Genomic DNA, 8258 nt, shown 5'->3' on the forward strand with positions numbered 1-8258 from the left:
TCATGTAATGCTCATGCAGGTGTATTCAAGCTGCCAGGTGGATGTTCAAGGGGAAGGCATTGTCTTTTTAAATACTCACATCTTGCCGATGAGAATAGAGAGGATGAAATGTTTGGTAACTTGTTAAAGTTGGCCAACTCACCGATGAAGAAGTTGTCAATATTTAAACCTTTTGTGATTATCTAAAGAAACATATCGGTCACTTATGTTATTCCCCAACTTAGCAGTAACAATCACCTCACTTTTTGAACTTGGTGGATATGGGCGCTTTGATTATTCTACTAACCTGCTGCTAATACTTGGTCAGCTACCAGCTTAGACCGTTGATGATCATTTTTTACTTTAAACTCTTTAAAAATGCCAATAGCAATCCAAGACAATACAATATTATCATTCATTTATTGGCAATTCGAGGGATCATTTAACTTAAAGTTTAGAAGTCAACATGTTAACTTGAATCATATCCTTTACTTTGAAAATGTTCATAGGATTGCAAATACAAATACAAAGAGTTTCTTGATTTTCTCAAAAACATGATTTGTGACCCTTCACCATCATAGCTATGAAGTACAATTATGACTTTTAAAGCTTGGGCAAACTTTGGGAATTCACGTATATTCCTTTTTATTATGAATACATCCAAACATATGACGAACCATTCACACTAAAGTGACCCATTTTTACATGGAAACGAAGAAGAATTATTGTTGTCAAGTTTACAATTAGGATCAACAGTTGGCTCTGACTGGGGACAAGGACCGAAAGGGATGATGAAGGAACCCATAATCTTTGGTTGACAAAGGTCAGTGTATTATTCATTGGGGAACAGAGTCAAAAGGATTGGTGCACTACTTTACATGGAACAAGGAGGGAGAAACAAGCCAAAAAGGAAAGAGAACAACACACACACACAAACTAAAAGGGACAAAGCCAAAATTTCTAGCTAAGCTATATACAAGATGAAAGGTAAGTGAGCTTATGGATTATATAATTTTAAGTGTTGCCCATTATAAGGAAGGGGCATATGTGTGCCATCTAAGTATGCCAGATAGAATGAATTTGTACCACAGACTTGCCTTATTTGAAAAGGTCCTCTCCAAAGTGAATCAAATTTACCATGTAATCCCTTTGGTTCTCTTCGTTTATCCCATAATAGGACCAGATCGCCAACTTGAAAAGATCTTTTCCTTGCTTCCCAGTCAAATAGTTCTTTCACTCGCATTTGATGTTCTCTAATTCTATCCACCACTATTTCTCATTGTTCTTCCGTCTTGGTTAAGTACAATATTCGTTTTTCCAATGCATCTTTAAACTCATGATTTTCGACTACTTCTTGCAACTTAAGAGAAGCTAACTCCAATGGAATAGGTAATCTAGCTTTCACACCAAAAACTAATTCAAATGGAGACATCTTGATAGCCCGCTTCTTCATTGTACAATCAGCCCATAGTGCTTCATATAGATGTTTATGCCACGTTCTTTGATTTTTATCAACTAACTTGCGGAGAATAGTGATGATATTCTTATTGCTCACTTCAGCTTGACCATTTCCTTGAGGATAATAGTCAGATGCATGTGAAAGTATAACTCCATACTTGTAATAGAAAGCTAATATTTCATAAGAGGAGAAATTGGTAGCATTATCGGTGGAGATTTTCTGTGGAACTCCATATCTTACAAGAATGTTTTGTTTGATGAAGTCACAAACTACTTCTGATGTTGTTTGTCTAACTAGAGCTGCTTCAACCCACTTGGTGAAATAGTTAGTGGCTACCAAGATGTGAGTATGACCCGCACTGGAATGAGGATGAATTGGACTGATAAAATCTAGTCCCCACTGCTGAAATGGTTCTTCAATAATCATAGGTTTCAAAGGTAGGGCAGCAAGTTGTACTCTTCCCTTAAATTGTTGACATGCGTTGCATCTCTTTACCCACTCATCCACATCCTTGAACATTCTAGGCCAATAATAGCAATTTCTCAATATTTTGAAAGTTGTTACTGAGGAAGAAAAATGTCCTCCACAAGCTTCATTATGAAAGAACTGAAGGAGTTTCTTTCTTTGTTCTTTATCTACACACCTGAGAAATGTGCCATCTAATCCTTTTTTATAAAGAACATCACCTCAAATAATATATTTAGCAGCCTTCAACTTGATAGTTCATTTCTCCCTAGGGGTTAGATGAGCAGGACATTCTCCATATGTGAGAAAATGTGCTATGTTGGAAAACCACTCATCTGTGGTGCTAACAAATAGAACCAAAGGTAGTTCAGACTCTTGAGTAGCATTCTCATTAGAAATATTCTCAACTATTAGCTTACACAACCCATGCCCATGAACAAGCTTGGTTGGTTTGATATCGATATCATACTCTTGAACCTTTTCAATCCAAGAGGCTCGCTTGCTCATACCAATTTCTTGTTGTGTGAGTATGGTCTTCACTATAGTATCTGGGACATACACTATAGAATGAGAATTTAGGACATAAAAGCAAAATTGCTTCATAGCCTTGACCACTGCATAAGCTTTCTTTTCAACTAGAGAATACTTCAAGTCATGCTTTTTCAGTGGAATACTCATAAAAGAAATCGGTGCTTCAATGTTTTCATTATGATGTTGGGTCAATATTGTGGATAATGTAGTGTCAAAAGCATAACAATATATATTGAAATCTTTGGAGAAATTTGGATAAACCAATGTAGGTGCATCCGCAATGGCCGACTTGACCTGATTGAAAGCCCTTTTCCCTTCCTCTGACCATTTGAATGTGACATTATCTTTCATCATGTCAACAATGGATTTTGTAATTTTTGAGAAATCAGGAATGAATTTCCTTATAAAATTGATTTGGCCAAAGAAGGAGTGAACACCAGGCTTACTGGAAGGTAACGGTAACTGCTGAATGGCCTTGACTCACTCTGGATCAATATGAATACCTTCTTTCGAAACAATGTGACCTAACAATTTCCCTTCTGTCACTCCAAAAATGGATTTCTTTGGGTTCAATGAAATACCTTGTTGCCTACAACATTGTAGCACACACTCCAAATGATAAGCATGTTCTTCACGTTTCTTGGAGAAACCAATTAAGTCATCTAGGTATACAACAATAATTTTATTTCTTAAGTCACCAAAAGAAAGATCCATTGCACGTTGAAAAGTGGCACCGACATTAATCAAACTGAAAGGCATACGGTTATAGGCAAAGGTTCCCCATGAAGTAGTGAAAGTTGTCTTATGTTGATCATCTTGTTCTACATCAATTTGATTATATCCAAAAAAACTATCAAGCATCGACATCATCTCAGAACTAGAGATAGTTTGAAGGAGATGGTCCATTACTAGTAAGGGATAGTTGTCTTTAAGAGATGGTTGATTGAGATTGCAAAAATCAACACAAATTCTTATCTCGCCATTCTTCTTTCTAACAGGCACTATGTTTGCAACCCATGTAGAATGATGGATTGGGTAAATGATTTTAGCCTTTAACATTTTATCTACTTCTGCAAAGATTGCATCTGCTACCTTTGGATTGAATTGCCTTTGTTTTTGCCTGAATGGGGGTGAATCAGGCTTAAGAGGAATATGATGCTTAAATTTTCCATTCATAAACACTTTGAGATCATCATAGCACCATGCGAATACATCAATATAGCTATTCAACAAATCAATGATGACTTTTCTTTCCTTGTGGGTCAAGCATTTTCCAATTAAAACAATCTTGGAATCATTTTCAAAACCAATATTTACTTTTTCTATATCTGGAGAACTTGAGGGCTTCTTTTCATCATTCTTTACAAACTGATCATTCTTATCAAAGAGACTCTCAAGAGTGACTAATCCCTTAGGAATAGTATTTCCCTTTAGTTGCAAAATCTCTGATTCTTTATCTTCTTGTTTTATATTTTGTTGACTTGTCAAAGAATGATTACCATCAAAGGACAAATTTGAGAAATTTTTGGTGCCCTCCAAAAATGAGATGATATGCTTATCATCGTCAAAAACTTGCCAATTTTGATTATTATCTGGCACACTAGGTCGGTAGATCATTTCCACTATATACACATCTTTTTCAAACTCAGGATGAGGAAGTAATAAGGAGGCTAAAATAGCAAGAGAATCTGCCTTTGTATTTTGTTCTCTTGGGAAGGCTTGTATAGAGAAAGCATCAAAACTTTCAATCTCATCCCATACTTTGTTTCGATAGGACTTGAGCCTTTTATTTTTGGTCTGATATTGACTCCTCACCTGGTTGACAACTAGTTCATCATCTCCCATAACTTGTAACTTCTTGATTCCTTTTTCTTTGGCAAATTCCAAACCTAGAAGAAGAGCTTCATATTCTGCCATATTATTGGTAGTATCAAATGCAAGCTTGTAGGCTTTAGGAAACTTTTCCCCTTGAGGAGATATCAACACCACACCAGCACCTGAACCGGAAGATGAAGAACTTCCATCAAATTGCATTACCCAAAGTTCTGCGGATATGTCAGGAGCCAAAATTTTAGGAACATTCTCCTTCTTTGATGAGATCATATATGTACCTGGGCCAGTCTCAACATATAATATTTCAGCTCTTGGATCATTAGATTTGAGAACTATGTATTTGGCTTTGGGTTCTGGGTCTAATCTGACTTTCTTGTTTCCAAGAGGTATCGAGGCATGTGACCAATCTAATTGAATCTCTCCACCCAAACCTTTACAGAAACTATGACTTAAGAGCATACCATAGCTGGCTGGAATATCAACAACCAAGATGTTAAGTTTCAACTTCTTTTGAGGGTGAGCAGCTAAAACAACTTGAGCATCCTTAATTTGTCTGACCAAGGGTACTTGCTTTGATTCCATTGAGAACACTTTACCAGTAGGTTTATTTAAAGATAGGCCTAGTGCATGAGCAACTTTGGAAGGCATTACGTTATCAGATGCACCAGAATCTATAATACAGTTACTCAACTTACAACCTGCAATGTATAAGGAAATATAGAAAGGATCTGGCTTATTAGAAAAGGAAGTAGCAACAAGAGATGATTCCTTTGAAATGAACCCCTCTTGGTCATCCTCATCAAAATTCTCTCCTAATTCTTGATGTACATCTGAGTGAGGTTGCTTGAAATCCTTTTTGATACAATGCACCAATTTATCCAATTGCTGCGGATTCTTCTTAAGATACTCAAATTGAGAAATTTGCACCTTAGTCTTTTTACAATATTCAATGAAATCAAAAGAATCTTCAAAAGAGGAATCACCATGTTCAACTTCTTTTTTAGTTTTTCTTGATGATCCTAGTTCATCTTTACTTTGTTTCCTAGAAAGAATTTTCTTAGGAACCTCATCCACCTCTTTATCTTTTGTAGCTAACTTAGCTTTCTCCCCGAGCTTCTGGCACCAATTCTTTGTAAACACATTACATGAATGATTATTTATGTCACTATCTTTCTCGTTTTCCTCGCCAGACTCATATTCTAAAAAGTTTACTATAGGTGGACCAAACTGTTGATTAGTTTCATCTTCAACATATTCTTCAATCTTTTCACTGGTCTGGTTCATTTGCATAAACCTAGTCATCTTGGGACATGAAGCTCCATCATGGTCTATTGTGAGATGAAAATCACACATTGCAGCAGTTTGACGATTACTTGTAGATGGATGCTCAATCGCCAACCTTGGCATTGGAGTTGGTAGCTTTGGTTGTCGGTTTTGTTGATATGGAATATAATTCCTTCTAGGAATATCTTGATACATAGGTGGTGGATTCAGTGGTAATTGCTTCTTCAACTGAAGTAAATCATTAGCTAGCTTTTGAATCATTGGATTGGTAGTTGTAGGATTGGCTTGTTGAATTTTTCCTTTCTGTAATTCTTTATTCCACTTTCCAACGCTCAGTAGGTCATCTTCAACTTCAATGGCTAACCTTTGTGTTGCAGCGAGATCAGCTACTCGTCCTCTTCTTATTTGGAAACTAATGTCAAGAGGTTGTGCATTAATGAAGAAACATTTTTGATTTTCCTTCGTAGGCCTCTTATCAACTGCTAATTTATTGACTATTTTGTTGAAACGAGCCACAAACTCTCTCATAGGTTCATGCACTTCTTTCTTCATTTGGGTTGATTGAGCAAGAAGTAAATGACCATCATCTATAGTTTTAAATCTTTCTTCAAATTTTTGTAACAGAGTCACCCAATTAGTAATGGAACCGGATGGTAACTGATTAAACCATTCAGCTGCAACATCAATTAGAGTTTCAACAAAAAGTCATACAGAAACATCCTCATACTGAACTCTGAGGATCGCACATGCAGTAAAGAAAGCACTAATATGATCTTCTACGGTGACTTTTCCATCTCCTGAGAACTTTGGAAGATGCTTCCTTGAACCTATTGGCAAATCATGCAATTGATTTCCTAAAGCTAGAGGGCCTATGGCAGCACCTAATGGAACTGGTTGTGGATGAGCCATGATTGGTTGTGTAAAGTTAATAACAAGAGGAGGAAGTAAAGTTAAGGCTTGGAAAAATGAGGAATTAGCACTTGCTTTCTTTGGCAAAGAAGGTCTACTGGTAGACTTAACTTTCTTTTTATAAGTGGTAGAAGGTGTGGAAACATCAACCTTGTATAGTTCAGCAAAATCAGGATCAATGATACCCTTGCTTCTATCACCTCTAGTATACCTTTTGCTTGCTAGCGTGCTTGCTAATTACCTTTCTTGTACTGATCTTGCATACATCAAATATTTTGTCTTTTACATCTAGGAAGCACAAAAATTCTCTTAATGACAATAAGTTCTTTTCTAAAATGTACTCTCCTAAGAAAGTAATAATTCAACTTCTTCCACCAACACTTGATGCACTTGTTAGTATTCTAGATCAATTTGTCATATTCTAGGTTGTCTTTGATTTGGTTGCTGATTTAATGGAATCAAGAACACACGAGGAAATCTTTCCACTATTCTTTCATGGACCACCATTGGATTTTGAGCTTGTCTTTCTTCTTCTACCAATATAGCACTTACTCTTTGATATTCAGCCCTACTTCTTCTATTCCTCCAAGCTAAAGTATCCAATTGTGAAAGTATATCTTCTTGCTCTGCATGAATCCAATCAAGATTCAGTTGTAGCATAGGGAAGAGGTTCTCATGCAGAAGAACCATCTTGTTTCATGACAGGAAAGTAAAAACAATATCAAAGTGACTATCTTCTTGTTTCAATTTCGAATCCCCAGCAGAGTCGCCAAAATCTGTTGGTAAACGGATTTGTTGCTTTAAGAAACTTTCTTGAAAAACTCTGTTTTGCCCTATAATTAGCAACAAAGCATTCACAATAGTTGAAGAGTCACATAGAAATGGTAATTCTTCTCTATGTTTGAGAGGGGTAGCTCCCTCGTATAATGGGGGTGTAGCATAGGAATTTGGAAATCATCACAAGCAAATCAAAATACTAATCTAGCCCAATCACGAAAGCTCATTGCAATGATCTATCCTAAACACACTCAATAGAGACATGAAAATTGAAACATTCAAAAAGATTATGCAAACCAGATGTAGATCTAAATGCTTCCTTCATGCGGCTCCATTGTCCTTCTTTCTTCTCCAAATAGTTTTGTTGTGGATCTCACCTTCAAGTGCATAAACCTAATGTGAAAGCAAGATTGACATTGGCACAAGAGTACTCGAAGCATGATTTGACAAAGTGATTAGAAATTCGATAATCTGATTAGGGATCTTTGATTGAAGAAATTCATCCAATTTATAGATAAACTGGAGAAAAGACAAGATTAGAATGAAATTGATATTAGAGGCAATTGATTTCAAAAATGGGAAAATTGAGTTGAAGGAAGAAGGTTATGACACCTTCTATGTCATAAATTATGACATATTGCCAATGCAAAGGTTAGAGGACTAAAGGCTTATGACATCTTGCTATGTCAAAAGTATGACGCATGAGAAATTCATGCTTCCACCGAAGCACAAAAATAGGGAGAACTAGAGACAAGTTAATTAGGTGGAAATTAAATTTGACAAATTAGAAAATAGGTGGAAATTAGGAAATTGATGAAAATTAGGTAAATTAATTAATAATTTCTCATTCATTAATTAATTTACAAAAATAGGAGGAATTAATTAGCCAATTAAATAAACATTTAATTGTGACAAGAAGACTTAGGATAAATAAATAAATTATTTAACCTAGAGGGAAAATGCCAAACAAGATTAAATGAATAAATCATAAAATCTTGGAAGATGAATTACAAATGCAAGG

The sequence above is a fragment of the Cryptomeria japonica genome, chromosome 1 (assembly GCF_030272615.1).
Source record: "Cryptomeria japonica chromosome 1, Sugi_1.0, whole genome shotgun sequence".
In the NCBI taxonomy this organism is placed as follows: Eukaryota; Viridiplantae; Streptophyta; class Pinopsida; order Cupressales; family Cupressaceae; genus Cryptomeria; species Cryptomeria japonica.